Source organism: Pleurodeles waltl, chromosome 8, assembly GCF_031143425.1.
Source record: "Pleurodeles waltl isolate 20211129_DDA chromosome 8, aPleWal1.hap1.20221129, whole genome shotgun sequence".
In the NCBI taxonomy this organism is placed as follows: Eukaryota; Metazoa; Chordata; class Amphibia; order Caudata; family Salamandridae; genus Pleurodeles; species Pleurodeles waltl.
Window position 1 is genome coordinate 253,202,659 of NC_090447.1, and position 17,753 is coordinate 253,220,411.

At 41.0% G+C, this 17,753-nt stretch overlaps 1 long non-coding RNA gene across 2 annotated transcripts in view; it reads right to left on the bottom strand.

Annotated features, from left to right (window-relative positions):
* Positions 1-10,957, bottom strand: part of LOC138249898 (uncharacterized) — a 587,389-nt gene extending 576,432 nt beyond the window's left edge. Inside the window, exon 1 of one of the 2 annotated variants that reach the window (XR_011194855.1) lies at positions 10,612-10,957. This is a non-coding gene — a long non-coding RNA (uncharacterized lncRNA). The remainder of the gene's footprint in view (positions 1-10,611) is intronic. The other variant, XR_011194856.1, reaches the window with a different exon arrangement.
* Positions 10,958-17,753: the final 6,796 nt, after the last annotated feature.

The following is a 17,753-nucleotide window of genomic DNA, read 5'->3' on the forward strand; positions in this document are numbered from 1 at the left end:
GAGCAATCTTAGGCAGATACAACAGAGGATGTTGTAATGGGATTGTGTTGCTCTAGCTAATATACAAGAGATAATTCACCAGCCTTTCCCAAAATGGTAGAAATTAGATTCTGGGTCTTTGTAGATTTGGTTATTCTGAAGCTCTTTTAAGGAAGGGTAAGTTAAAAGCAATCTCTCACCATCCAAAAAAGCAGTGAACATACCCAAATGCCTCGGTATCTCAGATCTTTAACATACCTCTACACTGGTATCAGTACAGCAACAACGCAGGAATTGGGTCAGAAAGATCCCTACAAAATAAAGAAAGGTGCCAATCCATAAAGCAATACTGATGGAACAGGTTTAAATACAAGGGTTGTTTCCCACTGAGTCATTGCATGTGACATTATAAGTATTTCATGCTGTACTCCACCATTGGATTCCCCATGGAACTGCGCCCCACTTTTATCAATCCCTAACCCATGCACAAAGTTATGTTGTGTAAGACCCTCTAGAGGAAGCCCTCCATAAACTGACCCGAGGGATCAACTGCACTGGGTGAAAAAAGTCTTACTTGGACCATATGCTCGTCCCCTCTTCTGGGCTTTCTATCTTCCTTCTTTATGAAAAAAATTATGTCTAATCCCACTCCAAGATCTACTATAATAACACACTCTTCCCAAATATTACAATATGACTGACTGCCCTACCACACCCCTCACCCTCACTTTGGCCTTCCATCCCACTCCTTTTTTGGTCTGGTGTTAGGCAAGACCTCTTGATTTTACTAAACTTTTATATATAATGTATTACATAAAGGAGCTCACAGCCACCTCTTTTCATCCATTGGTCTGTTCCTGTGTCATTCACATTTTGCTTCTGTCCACTACAGCATATGGCATAGGGCAATGTGTTAGTCAACTTCAGCCATTGGCTAACTTCATTTTGAGTGATTTTAGCCCTTTCACAAAAAGCACATTCACACACAAGGTAGTTCCCTTTAGTGGTAGTGTTTTTGTTTTAACTTTATTACTACTTTAGTATTGTCTTTGTTTGTAGAGCCTGGTGTGATAGCAGGACGCTTTCTACCAGATGACAGCATAAGGCACAGTCCAACTTTATCAGTTGCTTTCTCTTGTCAATTCTGTTTTAAACTTCATTTGAAATGGCATTTGATCACCTGACTGCTGCTTTTTCAGATTATATCAAATGTTCACATGAACTCTGAAAATAACCTCATGAGGGTGCTCTATCTTTGCAACCATATCTATCTTTCCATCCTTCTTTTATGTTCTTTCTTTATTTTGCTTGTATTCTTTCCTTCTTTCATTCTTTCTCTCTTTGCTTCTTTCCTATTTCTTCCTTTCAATCTTTCTTCCTCTTCTTTTACTCCTCTTTTCTTTCTTTATCACTGGTCTTTCTTTTGCTCCTCTTTCTTGTCTTCTTTTGTTCCTTCTTGCTTCTTTCCTTTTTCGTTCTTTAAATTTTCTTTTTCTTTCTTGACTTCCTCTATCTTTCTTTCCCTCCTTCTTTTCCTTTTCCTTCATTATTTCTTGCCCTTCTTTTTCATGACTTCCTCTTTGTTTCCTTTCTTTACTGGCTGCCAATGCCAGAATGACTGGCTTTTTTAAGTCTGTGTAAGCCCAGACCTTTCCATTTTACTAAAATTATTTGTATAATATAGTTACCTATAGGGGTTTTCAGCCAGACTTCATTCATTAGTCAGTGGTTCTGTTATTCACATTTGAATTCCACCCACTGCAGAATCCATCAAGGAGCAATGTGCCACCCCACTTAATCCATTGCTTGCTCCACTTTCACAAGGAGCGCATCAATACACAAAGAAGTTCCCTCCAGTGCCAGGGAGTACTATGGCAATTTCTGCTTTTGAGACCAAAACAACATTTTTGCCTTTAGCCAATGTTTTGTTTATATTGATGATGGTCCAGCAACTTCCCAAACAATAACATTTTGCAAAAACTGTGACAAAACATGAACTGCCAAAAGGCAGGCGGCCAACACCAGACCTATTGGCCTTGCCACTGCTTGTTTGACACTTGTGCTCTCTGAACTCTTTTAGGGTGCAAGAAGCAGTTGTGATGCGTGTCACAGCCTTCTCAGAATTGAGAAGTACAGCAGAGATCTGCTTTCACTCACAAGTCTATACAAAGAACAAGAGCCAGGGCTGAGGTAGATTAGTTACAGTACAGCATCACCTGAGCCATAAGGAACAGAGAAAGAAGGGAAGCTGGCCATTTGTTATTCATCATTCCTCTAATTCCTTCTGGTTCCCCAAGGCCCATGGACGGTACTACATTAGCACAGACTTTCTATTGATCTCTTTGTTTGGAATAAAATTGTCTGAGATTAAATTTTGGGGTTGGAGGAAATCTCCCATACTGATACCACATCGCTGAGAAACAAGATTTATTTTTAATGGCTGTGAATACCTATAATTCATATTGCTTCTTTAGGATAATACCTTCCAATGAAAGAATTAAAAAACTGAATAGTATAGATAAAGCATAGATTAATAGTTCCTCTTAGAAACGTCCTCAAGCATTGCCTGCATTACAGCACTTAAAATACTTCATATTTTTAATATTTTTCAACAGACTTATAAACCTTAATGACTCTTCAGGAGTTTGTTTTTCATTCTGCCACGAAACTCAGTAATTATCTGGAATTATCTGGATCTTCAAGTCCAGATCCTCAACTTCAGTTGGCTCTGATGAGGTTTCTTACCAAAGGAGGAGCTTGAGGGGAGGCTTTGTCATACAAAAAAGGAGGTAATTAGCCATCTCCTCAATTTCTGGCAGTTAAAAAAACAGTCCACTCACTAGAACATTATCTGCACTAAATATCAGGTTTCATGATGGTGTCCTCTTGTGGCTTCAGAGACCCACAAAAGTAGAACAGCAATCATGAGGGCAAGACCTTCACTAAATCCACCTCTCTGTGGACGTCTCTTTGGACATTTGCAAAATGTATTGTGAGAAGTAGCCACACAGTTAGGTTCTTTCTGAAAAGCTCAAGCACTGACATTGTGTTGCTACCACAAGCCTTCTTGTCTGCTCTCCTTAGGGTTTATTGATAGAACTAAATGACTTGACCTATGTGACCGTGTTAATGGCAGAATATGCACTATGCAAATGCCAAAACCATAACTATTCTTCTTTTTTCCATTCTCAGACTATCTTGGCTAAGCACATCTAATTGTTTCCCTGTGCACCGGGTCAAATCAGCAACCCCAAGCAACCTTACCTGTAACACACTAACCAACCAAATTACTGCAGTGTTTGTAACCAATCCATTCATATTTTCTGGTTCTGTGGAAGACCTTATTCCTCCAGCATTTTTCAATGTGTCCCTCAATATGCCCCTTGTAAGAGGCTGGTTGCTCCAAAAAGGCTGAATGTGCATACACCACATAGGCCTTACACCTGGTTCCCCGTGTCCATTTGTTGGACAAGGGTCAATACCTATTCCTAGTCATCTGATAATGAAAACAAGGGAACACCAATACAATAAAGGAAACAAATGACGTACTAGTGCGGATAATTTACAGTTAAAAAAAATCAGATTACAACACAAAATATGTAAGGATACACTTGATTCTCTGAAAACATCAAACTTTGTACAATCACATCTGTATGTTTCACTTTCATGGTAGTTGGAGTCAATGTACCTGAAGCAAAGGATGAGCCGCTAACAACCTACAAGAGGTCTAAATGCTAGTAATTATCATCATTTGACACCTTAGGAACCTATTACTTAAGGGAAGATGTCTGGCAGTAGAGACTCCTGCTTTATGATGCACTCCCACACACTCTTCACATCTTGGAAGTGTCGTTCGGAAAAAGACTATTATTCTTATTTTTATACATGATTACCCTAAAGTACCTTATGGTATGGTGAGGGGAGCTAAACCCCCGAAAAATGTGGGAGGGTTTGAATTTGTGATAATTATGCAATGCCTATCTGAAACTTGGAATCAACAAAATTCAGGATTGACAGGTGATGTACTATTAAAAACCCCTGACATGTTGTGGGAAGAAAAATACGTATACAACTTCCAATGCTGCTAGTTATGTATTATAAGCTGAAAATGAAATATCAAGGTTAAAAAAAAAAGAATGGTATGGTAAGAGTAAGGGGTCTTTGTTGTCAGAAATGGCACTCCAGGACTGACAGCACCTCAAAGCTGCCTCCCACTCATAGAGCTGATGTCTACCCCTGCCTCACGAACTTCAGGACTCAGAGAGCAAGGAGCTCCACAGGCTGCAAGCGCATTAGTGCATCCAAAGGGATGAATGTCAAGAATTCCATACACACCAGTACTTGCACTGCTAAATACAGTATTACCAGGAAGGGTGCACAATTCATGAACCAGACGCTGCAGTACTGAATGCATGAACACCGGCTCACAAATGTATACTTATCTTAGTCCTAGAACGTTTTCAGCCTGGTTTCAAATTAAGGGGCATATTTATAATCCCCTAGCGCCACCTTGTAACACATTAGCGTCATTATCTTTGCCCCTAATGTGGCCCAACGAGGCCGAAATCCCTGCACCGTATTTACAGAGTGGCGCAATGCATCAATTGTGCCACTCTGTAACCCTTTGCACTACATTATGCCTGCTCCAGGCATATTGTATGCAAAGGGGCATACCCCCGTTAGGGGAGCCGGAAAAATGGCGCAAGGAAATCTATAAGATTTCCTTGCGCCATTTTTTTACAGCACTTTTAACACCTGCCCGGAGCAGGCGCTAAAAGGGGGCTTCCATTATATAAAATGGGCCCCTATGCACTCTGCATGAGTAGCACCAACATTTTGGCGCTACTCCTGCGGAGTACATCAATGGAGTCACATTGAATGACGCTATTGCCCCCTACCCTGCGCCAATGTGCGCTGCATTTTAAATACGGCGCACACAAGGTGGCGGTAGCGGGGCACAGGGAAAGTGGTGCTGTACTCGATGCAGCGCCACTTTCCATAAATCTGCCAGTCAGATTCTCCAGGAACATGTATGACATGTCGTCCAGTAGCTTGACTTGCCTACAAGCAGGCACTCCATGGTGCCGGAAGCAATGTTCCCCAAAAGAAACTGAAAGAAACTATGAAGTTAGGTTGCCACCTTGGAAATACAATTTCCAACATCCTTTGGGATAACATGTTGGAGGCTGCCTTTTTGTCGATCAGATTCTATTTATACCAAAGTAATCTGTCCAAATTCACACTGCCAGGTTTCAGGAATTACATCGTGAAGATCTTTTTAGTGTTAGTTGTGTGATGTGCCATGACAAATTATTAACATGTTTTAACTAATGACGTTACAGCATTCTATTGCAGATAAACGCCTTTAATAATGTGACATACATATTTCAAATAAGGTGAAACACTGGCATAAAAAGAGTTGCTAATCTATGAAGCACGACCTATTTTTAAAGCGGTCATTTTTAAATGTGGATTAAAGAAAAAGCCAGTTAGATAGCTCAGCGACTGAGAACTTGCCTCTGAGGTCTGTGCATAGTCTTCGTGTCATAAATATAAATCCTGGCAGGGTCGATTCCGCATGTTATCCTTCTAAATACTTCAGAAATATTAATTCTGAATCCTAAAGCCTCGTTGAGCTCGTGGTAGAAAACAGCCACCATCGTCAGTGCTCTGTTTTATGTTTGACTAGAAATCCCACATATGTGCAAGCTTTCTCCCTCTCTCCCTTGCTATGAAGTTTGTATATTTTTCAGCTACTTAGAGTCATTTCTAATTTAATGTTTTGGGCGCAAGTTGGCTTAAAATGCCTTTCCACAGACCACGTTTTGTCGGGGAGGGGTGCTGTGTGCATTCCAAACTCTAGTAAGTGAGCCGGCGCCGAAAAATCTATCAGCAAATGTGTCGGAGCGAGAGCTTTCTTCCATATCTGTCATCCTGTTTTCAAGAACAACTTCTATCTCTCGTCTTCTACTAGACAAGCCCTGTGTGTTAGCACCATATTTTGTTAATAACTTACATTACATCAGTTTCACTCGTGATGCTCCGGGGTGCGCGCGCCATTTTGAGGATGTAAACTAGGAAATCCATTCTGTGAGGGTTTGCAAAAATACGTAAAATCGCGTTGCAGTGAAAAAGAACGAGACGAGCGGACGAGAAGGTCTCGAGGCTGCTACTTTTTTCCTCCACAGCTGGATAGGTCGGAGCCTATCACGCTGAGGTGATTACATATTTTGTAGCGGGAAACCCCTATCCCCTCCTTCGTGCCCCTTTCAACTACAACTACAGCATCGTTTCGCCTACGTACACCCGAGGGCTAAAATAGATACAAAATGTATATAGATGGAAAAGTGACTACTCGGAATTCATTTTTTTAAATATAAATGTGTCTTTTATTGTAAAATTCCAAATTCATTTAATAGTAAACCCCACTTGATGCCTTCTTAAAATGTTAATTACCAAATTCTTAAATGATATCATGCCTTACCTTTGCACCTCCTGCTCTTTACACCTTGGTGTAAACTAGGGACCGAGCTGCCTAGTGTAAATACATTTTTGTGAAAATTTTTGCAACCAAGATGATGCAAGATATACTTTTAAAAATCCTGAGTCTCAACGCTGCAAGATCGTTGTATGTGTCTATAATGATACATTTTTAAAAAGTAAATCGGATGCTCAACAATCTGTTTAGTTTTTATTGAAAGCCAGCATACCCTGAACGCATAAAAAACGTGTTTAACATTTTATCATAAGATTTGCATGCACCGAATACCACCATGAATGTTCATCTCATTCTTTAAAATATTATTTCCTTTGGTTAGTTGTAGAGCATGGAGTGACAGCCCAACGTTTCAAATCAAAGTCCAATGAAATTTCCTCTCAAAGGTAAATATACCAAGAAAATGTGTAAATTGAGAAAGCATAAACTAGCTTTTTCAAATACATAAAGAAATCAATAATGTCTCTAAAGTATTATTTTGCTTAAGTTACTTCAATTTACCCTTCTGAAGTGGCGAGGGACACATTTCACAGGGGGGCACACAAAGAATAAGAGAATCCTTGGTTGAATTCTTCAACATTAAGACATTTGCCAAAAGTACTTGGAAAATCTAGACATTAGAAACCATGTAATATTGTGAGATCTGGGCCATAAATTAACAGATATGTAATCCTTAACTGGTGTTGGCTCATGCATTTTGGGGGAGTCACAAAATCCCATGGAATGCTTTTTCAAATCTAGAAGCATCATAGATTTCCAGGCATACCCTGATTTCCTATGGTGATAATCTGGCAGATTGCTTGCTGGCATATATTTCACAGGTTTTCAGTTAGGATAAAAAGTGCCTGCTAGTATGGTTTAATGCTGAGAAGCTCCCCCTCTCCCTCCAAGATTACTGAAAAATATAGGGGTGTTCATGGCTCTTTCGCACCCTATATTCCCCCTTACTAAAACCTTTTTTTAATGACTTCAAGTGCACTTTTAATGTGGCCCATGTCATTAGCAAGGTTTGTTGAAAAGTGCAACATACTGACGTTGTGAGTCTTCCCAACATTGCCAATGGCCAGCCACGTACGCGTCCCTTAATCCACCCATTTCCCACCTCTTTTCCATAATTAACAATGATGAAAATCAACCAACCGAGAATTTGCCTCAGCACAGTGAAAACTTTCTGATCACCTAATATTAACCAAAGTGTCCAAAAAGTCCTGCCAATGGGGCCCTAAGTAACAGTATGCAACTCAGTGAAAATCACAGTTAAATCACAGTTGTGGCATCCAGGTTAAGCAATGTTGTGATTAATCTGTATTCTAAAGGACTAATAGAGCCTATACAATGGGGACTTTTTAAATTAATCACAAGAGACCTCAGGCCAACAGCAGATACAGACGTTTTAGTAGGGAAGGTTTTGAATTTATATGCAAGTGGTCCTGGAAGCATCTTATTCTAAGTGTCTGTAATTAGATTGGCCCCTTGGAGTCCTCCCTTCGCATTCGTAATACTTTTAAATCGATTATGTATACTGAGCATTTGGGTGCTTTAGTAAGTAACACTCGCGTACTTATGTGTTGTCTAACTTCAATTACCACTCCACATGGATAAAACAGATATATGAAGACAAGGAAGCATAGAGACAGGGTCACTGGAACTATGGAACAGAGGAGGAACAAATTATTCAGCAGGGTTGACTAAATTATGTGGCAACAAAAGGCAAATTATGTGGCATAAAATGGGACGGTTCCTTCATTATCGTTATTTTGTCATTTGTACACATTGTAACACTGTCTCTGAAAAGGTTTCATTAGTAGCATTTTAACACCTAGATACTGCAATAAGCAACTGAAAGGTAATGAACCTTTGCAAATGGCCTTTCACTGTGCGGCAACGTATGAAGTAACTTTTGCTCAGTTTGATCTAAAAACATTTTTGTTAACACCGGTAGATTAAACAGCCGATTACAGATTATGTGGCAGATGAAGCAAATTCATAATTATGCTTAAAACACAGCATCCACAGAGTTGCCTAATTCTAGTGGCCCTGCATATAGAACATAGTAATAATGTCAACCAGTACATTTTCCCTAGAGGCTTTCTAAAACCTAAACCACTCCTTAGGATCAATTCTCCCCCATATGTTCACGTTGAATTCCTTAAATGCTATTAACTTTCTTGGACATAAGAGTACAGTGCTGAAAAGGTAAAAAAACATAAGCTAATAGGAACATAATATTGAGTCTTTGCATGCTAATGCACTTTAGTAAAATGGAGAAAGTGAAAGGTTTTCAAGCACTTCCCTAAACATGGAGTCACATGAACTGCAGACAAGCGAGCGCAGAGCGTTAAAAAGCAATCTTACAAATATTTAGAATGGTATAGCTACATAGAAAAATTAAATAAAGTTAGCCTGTGTTTGAAAACAGTAAATGTCAGTGGCTTTTGAGATAATGAGCATAGGTAATGACAAAAGGGGTATTGATTAAACTTGCAGTGTTTAAACTTCTGGGTAATTATGTGGCCTTGTGTGAGTCTAGTGCATACGCCTGTTCTTCAGTAGAGTTAAAATAAGCAGTTACCAACAAATGCACTTAATTTGCAGAACTACATTTCCTGAAACTCGTATTTGAAGAAGAAGCGGCCTGCTTTAGGGAAAAACTGGACTGATAACTTAGAAAGAGGCCCCACAAAGGTTAACCACAGCCTTGAACTTAAGCAACCCTCTGGGATCCCTAGCTTCAAACACTTAAAAAAAAGACACAAAATGCATGAGCTGGTCTTGAGCTCCTCTTGTTCCAACATCAGACACATCTTCACAACATCTCTACTACTGATGTTCTACATTAGTGGGTGTATTTTAGCACGATTTGTCCAATAACAAACGTGTTCTGAAAAGAATGAAATCCTAAACACGGCTTTTGGCATTTCAAACGAGGCCACTGCTTATACAATATAATCACAGACCATTCAAATCTAATACTAAAACAAGGTGCAATATAAACGTGAAATAACCCCGAAAAACATTTCTGCGCCTGATTCTTACTATGCATACAGTTCTGTTGCAGAGTCAAACCCTGATTATACTTTCTCTACAGTGCAAACTGAAAACCACACCGGGTCTACCCCACCTGTATTTATTCAAGAGGAATTGTAAAAACAATATTTATTTAAGATATATTTGAAAAAGAATGCAACTGAAGGATTTTTATTCAGCTCTGTCATTTCAAATTCCACTTCATCTGATTTTCATATCATTTGTGTTCCAAACGCACTCTGATTACTTTTTGTAAATATGTCCCAAATGCTTAGTGTCCCTACGGTTGCAAGCACCGGCTGAGGTGATGTATTACATTTATGCATGAGCATTACAAAAAGCAGGACTTGGAATGCGTTTTAATGACGGCATAAGACCGCAGCTTTTCCGTGTGTGGACCTGTCCCACCGCCTATGCGGTTTTCACAAGAAATTAGCCTAGTTTCACTTTGTTCCACCATTATGTTATGCAAACACGGGTGTAGAATGCTGTACACTGACATGCTTTCGAAAAAAGGGAAAACTTACGACAGCATCAAAAAAACACAAAATATCCATGTTTCCAACAAAATATAAAAAGTGGCTATGCTGAGTGCACCAGACCCTTCTCAATTTTAAACCTTACACAATAGCACACATTAGAATGAATTAATGGACCCTAAACAATTTTATTTGAGAGCTTTTAATCGTAAAATAAGATAATAGAGCCCTTTATTCTATTTTTAGGCTGAAAAAAAAAATAGAAAAAAACAGCAATAAGTCTTGCTGGCAGGCAGATAGCTCCCAGGCCCTGACCCCTCGCTTTGCCAAGAATTCAAACACAAAGCTCGCTTCATGCTGCCGGCGGCCAGCGCTCCCAGATAAGGCGGCGGCGGCTGCGCAGGCCGCTGCAGGGGAAGGGAGACTCGTCTCCTTCTGTTCCCGAGGAGTCCCACTTTTAAACAACACCCGCTGCTGCATTGCGCGCGGACTCGGAGAACCCACCAACCACCCCACAAAAATGTAAACAGAGCAACAGCTCGACACACTGCTGCCTCTTCCTGCCACCGGTACCACCACAGTGCAAAAACAGGTCGGGGTGTTTAGTAAGCATCGGATGGGTTGACTCACCGCGCCGCGCGGAGGACCAGTTGCTTGGAGTGAGTCTGTTTTCAGGTCTGTCCCCGGCCTTACGTGCTGCCTGCAGGTTCTTCGCCCGCTGAAAGCCTGCCAAACAGAGGCCTCTCTCTTTCAATGAACTGGCTTATTTGCCTGTCAATCTCGAGCCCACTTTCTGCATTCTGCAGCTGTGCACTTTGCTAAAGTTGCAATAGAAATTTCCATAAGCTCCCTGCTGCCCGGAGCAGGCAATTTGTTCTTTCGGGTCAATAAAAACCGAAATCGCATTTTTTTTTATTTCTGCTTTCCCAGGCTTTTGAGCTGCCAGTGTCCTGGCTAAGGAGCGCTTAGTGAGAATGGGAGGAGAGAAGCAGAGCTTACCACAAGGAAACTGCGTATCATCTGCACTCAGAGAGGCACCCCCTCCCTCCACCCCTCCACGAGCAAAAGCTGCCGCCTTCACAGAATTTAGGAATGTGCAGGGAGGACTCCAAGGGGCCCAGTCAGGCAAGCCTTTCTCGATCAATTAGCTTGAAGCCATTACTTGCGACCCGGGGTCACCCAACATAGGAGAATGCTGGGTGTGCCTTCAGGGTTCATCAGGCGAAAATGTATTTCACAAACATTTTGTAAACGAGACATATTCGAGGGCCTGGTTGCTGCAGTGTATCCACTCAGTAGCCATTTGTTTTTCAAGTTTAACATTTCACTTCAATAAAAACAACTTCTTGTAACATGACTGAATATGCAGTAGCGCAAAATATGTATGTTAACTACATTTTCTGCGATTTAGTAAACTGAAGCCGAGACATTGCAAACTATGATAATGTTCCTATCAATTTACTGCCCTTGGCACTGATGGCTAAATAAAGGTGTCCCTCTCGGGTGGTTCTTTACTAGTGCAGGAGGAAACACTTTTTTCATACTGCAGTATGTGGACCCCCCCCCCCCCCGCCCAAAAAAAAAAAAAAAACATTCTTATTTGCGTCCGCTACAATTGAATTAAAAAGACCCACAAAGAAAAAAAAAATTAAAATCGTCTGCGGAATGACTTTCCCCAGTTTTTGTATCTCAAGTTCTTCCATAAGCGATTTTGCCTATTCCTCATTCTGCCAAATACGTTCATCCACCACTAATCACTTCACATTTGGCGGGTTAGTTTCGGAGTAAGTGGTTCACCAACATGAATTTATCATACTGTTTAACTGTAGCTTAAATTCCTAATACATTTATAGTTGCACAGGAGCACAAAGGGGAACGATTATATAAAGTTACTTTTTTACAACCCTATAAGACACACGTATTTTAAATATTCCCTTAAGTGAGTTTAACTGAAGACCGAAGTGCTCTAAAAAATACATCCACTATCTATCATCATCTTTTTCGCTGTAGAAGACATTCAGTGAAAGTAGGTCGATAATGTTAGCGTGAATATACAACAAGCCCAGAGAGAAATTAAGAGCAAATCACACCTTCTTGGCCTTCTGCAATTGAGAAAATCAAAAACCTGAAACGAGGCCTTCTGCAAACACAAGATTCGGGAAACTCCTAACTGAAGCACTGTGGTGATCTAAACTTGCTATCCACCCGGAAGGCCCAGGCAGTGCACCTTTTCGTGATCTTCTTGTATAGCTGACTCTCTTTTTCAAAGCTATCCTCTTCAACTCTGTATACTACTGTTTACTACCATGTAACTTGTATTCTTCATAGTATATGCAAAGTACTCCCCTGCCCACCTAGCGAGGTAGGGCTGTGGGATAGATTCAGAAAGATTCCTCTATGAGCAGGTGTGCCTTACTCCAGGTGTAGGTGTGAATTACACGACTCTGGAGGTCTGATTCACAAAGCATTTTCTAATATTTAATAAGTATCACTGCTCATGAAATAAATACCTAACATGTACCATTCCACCTGTTTTTATTGGCATTGATTTTAACACAGAGAAGACCATTCCCTGGCTTATTTCAATTGTCCAGAAGCTCCCCGCTATACAAGCAAAATAAAGTACCCAGGGTTCATCTTGCTATAACCTTTTTTAATACTAGTGGAAACATAAGCAACCTACTGTCTTACATGCAATCCCATGGCTGAGGCGAGCTCAAGAACAGTCTCTCAGAGTGTGGTTTCTGAGAGATACTGCACTCCAGTCACCTGTGAGTGAGTGATCACTTTCAGTTCCCCAAGCTTTAACATATGTACATATTTAAAGCAAATATTTTGAGAAAGAAAACACAAGAGGGTAAGTGTGTTTGCATTGCCCTCCTACAAACAAAACAAACATGTAATATGGAAGAAAGACCCTGGACACCAATACAAAATATTTATGATTAAACAGCGCTTAATAAAATTAAGATTTATTTTGTATAGATGGCATAACGGCCAATTAAGAAATGGCGGATGAAGAGGGCATAATGTACTTAGAAAGTGAATGATGATTTATTAAAAACAATTTAATTAACTATGACCTATAGATGTATGCTCGTCCATTCTACCCATTCAGTCTCATGACACAGCACCATGCCCTCCGTTCAGCCTGATCTGTGAAACTTCATGCATCGGTTAAACAATGCATTGTGGTTTAGCAGTAGTTTGTCAAGGTGAATGGGAACAAAAACTCAGGTGTCTTTTCTAATGATGAATAGTTTGCTCAGAACAAAACACTGCTACTTAGAACTTTAGGGGGCAGGTAATGGAAATTAATCATACAACATAATTGTCAGCTAACTTATATAAAATCAACCATTACTTTATAAAGGGGAATTTCCACATCAACAAGCCTGTTCTTTACTTCTAACCGGTTCCACCGCCAGTCCACTTATTAAAGGTATGAATTGATGGAAACATTCCACTCATGATACATAGATTAGACATCCCAGAATTTACCCCTGCATACTAAGTTTGATCAAACAGCATACTCTCTCAAGAGTCTATGTCACTGTGTCATTACATTACCCCTTAACTCTTTGTCTCCAACCTTTGCCCCACTTCCCCAATGTCTCCCTATGTTGAGACAAAGTCTGGTGGTGTTGGAACAGCAATGTCCCCTGCATAGTATGCAGTCATGTACTGCTGCCTTCATTGACCCAATGTCACTTTAAACTGGTTTCCTGATGTCTTGCCAGCCCAGCTAACATGCTAATCTAACAAACGTGCTAGCTCCTAGGCCTGTCTCTGGTGCTGTCCAGGTCCAGAAATGTTTTGTTTTTTTTCGGCCTGGAAGGACGCACCAAGCATGGCCTTTTTGATGACTTAAGACTACTGTTGGTGTCCTGGGCTGTTGACATGAAGCAGTGGTTGCAGAATACCATTATTTGTGGAATCCCCTGCAGCCACAGACACAGGCTAGAGAAGTACACTTAAGTAACCACTCAGTACTAACCTGACAGCCTGCTGAGACCAAAGAGATTTGCCACAAATTGCTGGTCAACTGAGGAATGTGATTTATTGATGACTCTTCGAGTCATTATTCTCTAGAAGCGTCCCGTTCTGTTTTTAATCTCACCAACAATCACTGCAAATAAAGGTGTACTATTACACAGGTGATTGATTAGGTTATTTTAGACTCTCTATAGTACAACTGGATCCTGATCCTATAAAGATAAACTTTATCTCCACACTCTCTTCAAGTTCTTTTAACAACAAGGTTGAGTCCGTCCAGGTGGTACTGTCCTACTTGGATGGGGGTAGGTCGTCATATGATGAAGCATGACACTACATAGTGTGTGGGACCACCTAGTCTGTAAGGAGAAACTCCCCTTAGCCCCTTCTGACAACCACATTCAGCACACATATAGGTCCAGAATTCCGGGAGATACAGACGGTCCAGTACAATTTAATTTCATTTTGTACCCATGTGATACCCCATACTCTGTGTGTTATTTGTTCAACTGAGAACTCTAACAGAGGCTGCAGTGAAGGTTTTAAATTGTCACATAATCTGAGCATTGACATTCTATAATGACAAAAGGAAGACAATAAGATAGTACGTCATAGCAAATCTCTTAAAGTGGCATCTGATAATGGCAATTGAGCAAAGGAGGGCTGTAACACGATCTATTGAAGCAGATCTCTGACCCCTTCACTCCATTTCAATGATAATTACCTCTTAGTATGCTACTAAAGACGGAAATCATCCCAGCACCACACATAGGGGTTGTAAGGGCCATATAAGTACTTTAATATAATGCATTACGATTAATAGTCCTAATCAGATCTTTTTTCTTTCTCCTAAAGATGCATGGCCCAGGCGCCCTATTTCGTCAAACGTTCCATTTTAATGTGCACCTCAACCCTTCCATTGCTATTAAACCTGTGTGTCAAGTGAGTGGGTACATTGTAGATGTGTGCCACATACAAAACAGTGTGATTGTGTGCAGTGTGAGGCGTTTTTGTTGGAACCAGTAGGGTACATCCATTTTGGATGGCCCATGGTTTAGCATAGCACAAGACGGCAGGTGGAGACAGTTTCCTGCCAGACCGTAGCCTTGTATTGTTTACATTCCTGAAGTTAGAGAGTGGCAACTCAGACACTGAAGTGACAAAGGGTTGAGACAAGGCTGCTCTTTGAAATTTTGAGAGGACTGTTGAGCAAGTGCTTGCTGATCATATTTTCCTGGGCCTTGCTATTTGAATGATTGCAGGGGAGAGGGGGTGAGCCAGCACATTTTGTTGTTAAAGGTGGGGAAGTTTCGAGGTAGGTCTTGCCTTTTTATCTGTTCTTGGATGATATGCCAGGAACATCAATGATAGCCAGGTGTAGAATCTTAACACTTCATTGTGGCCTTGTTTTGCATACTCAGACTTGATACCACCATCATCATCACTATATGTTAGAGAGCCATTACTTTGCATGGTAGCCAGTGCCATAGCTATGAAGGGATGGATATCATGTGAATCTTACACAGCTTGTTGGTGATGCTGTATGTCTGCATAGCACTTAGAAATCTGCCTGTCTGCTTAGGGAGGGAAGGAGAGTACCCGGCGCCCCAGAAGGAGAAGCCCTTCAGTGTTCCTGGTGTGTAGAATAACCAGACGCTGGCTGCCAAGTGGGAGCAGCTAAAACAAAAAAATTAAAAAAAACACTTGGAAATCTGTCTGCCTGTTCTGGGAGGGAAGGAGAGTACCTGAGGCTGCACAAAAAGAAGCTGCCCTGAAAGAAAAGCCCTTCCATGTTTCTGGTGTCTGGAGCAATCAGAAGAAGTTGACTGCTAAATGGCAGCAATACCAGAACTGACTTGTGTTGTGAGGGGTTACCTTGTCATCCAGCACATGATGTTTCTTCTGATTAATTAAGTGAAGAAATGTGCCAATTGGCATCCATGCAGCCTGAATGATTTTTGTTCCCCTTGCGACTTACAACCTCAGAGAAGCTGGCACCACTGAAGCAGATTTGTCCTAGCCCAGAGGCCACCACCGCTAAAGACGAGTACCCACCAGTGTGGCCCAGAGGCAGCGTCTGCCGAAGCAGAGCACCCCCATCTGGGGGCAGCAGTTGCAGAAGGCATGCATCTGCCAGTCTGGCTTGCACGCTGATAGCCACAGAGGTCTGATCGAGAGGAGCGGAACTGCTGCTGAGGTTAATGTAAGGTCCAGTTTCTAGAAACTGAAAGACTGCAACACTAACCACGAAAAGCCACAATAGGTAGTTGTACTTATGGTTGAAACACTGTGGGCTAAGAGCTGGCCGAGCTGACCTACAATTGGCTGAGGTATGAAGCTTGTACCTATGCTAATATTGCCCAACTCAACTTGAAGGGTTGTCACCAAAGAATTTGTGGACCCCTTATGGCAGGGTGTAGGTCACTGTAGATGGTGTAGCTCTTCATTAAAAGCATAAGGCTGAGATACGGCTGAGATCATTTAACCTTGTGTTCTTACATTTATCTAATTGTGTACTATTCCGTACTGCTGTGATGTTAAAAACATTTTATTTTACAAAAAAGACAAGCTTTGGCTGGGCAGTGATTTATTATCTGTTTTTTGACTGTCGAGTTTTGAGAATCTGACCCATACACTACCTCTCTGTGAAGCCTTTGACTGCTCGCCCTCTCTAATCTGAGAGTCAAGTGTGGAAACTGTGTTTTTTGCCCAATTTACAGAGCAATAGTAGTATGGGCCCCTGGACACCAATGGCACACAGGCCTAACAGCCAAAGGGTCTGTGGCCCCTTGACCGGGGTGTGATAACTGGGATATTCTTCCTCAGTGTTGTATGTTCTGACCTACCTGCCCTGTCTTGTTTTCTGCTGTGTGGGCCTTGCAGCTCAAGACTATTCGGAGAAGCTCATGCTTTTTATATTGTTCCCTAAGTAGACAGCTAGAATTTGCTGGGCAAGCACCACATCTAAAGTAAACCTTCATTTGCTAGACGCAAGTGGCTAATTCCTTTTGTCCTGTACCATAGGAAGAGGTGTCTACAGACCATTTTAGTGAAACCCATTAAGTTTCTCCTGAAGTGTGCCAAAATCAGTAAATAAAGTTAAGAACCCGGGAGAATGTTTCAATCAAGAACACTCTTTCAGTTTCCAGATATGCACCATAGAGCATACCAACTTCCTCTTGATGAGAATTAGAAATATTTTGCTATTGCTTCTAACTAACTAACAAGAAGATAGAATTGAAAGGAGTCCTAATCCTACCAACATTTACTTTTACTACAGCAATTCAATATATTAGGGTGCTGCAAAGAAAACAAACCAAACTCCAGAAGATTCAGAACCAAAATGCAAAACCATACATAAATTTACTTAGACAGGAGCATATCACTTCAGTATTAAGGCAATGATACCAGCTCCCTGTACCACAAAGAATCAATTTCAAGGTCCTCTGTACAATGTACAAATCGTATCAAGGAGCGAGTCCTCCCTACCTTCAGAAGTTTACCTGCACGGTGCTCCTTGTATCCGCTCTGATAAAACAACACTAATCTAATTTATACACTGAAATACAAAAATAAGAACTATAAGGGAGAGACATAGTAGGTCAGGGAATCTCCCTGTTGAATGATTTTGACATTTGCCTCAGAACCGTGGCAGCTCGGCTAGCCTTGAAAAGAGTACTGAAAATAAAATTCTTGAAGGAAGCTTTCACCCTCTACTTACTGTCTTGAAAGTCCCCGCCCTTTAAGACTTGGACTTCGTTTGTCCCCTGACCCTT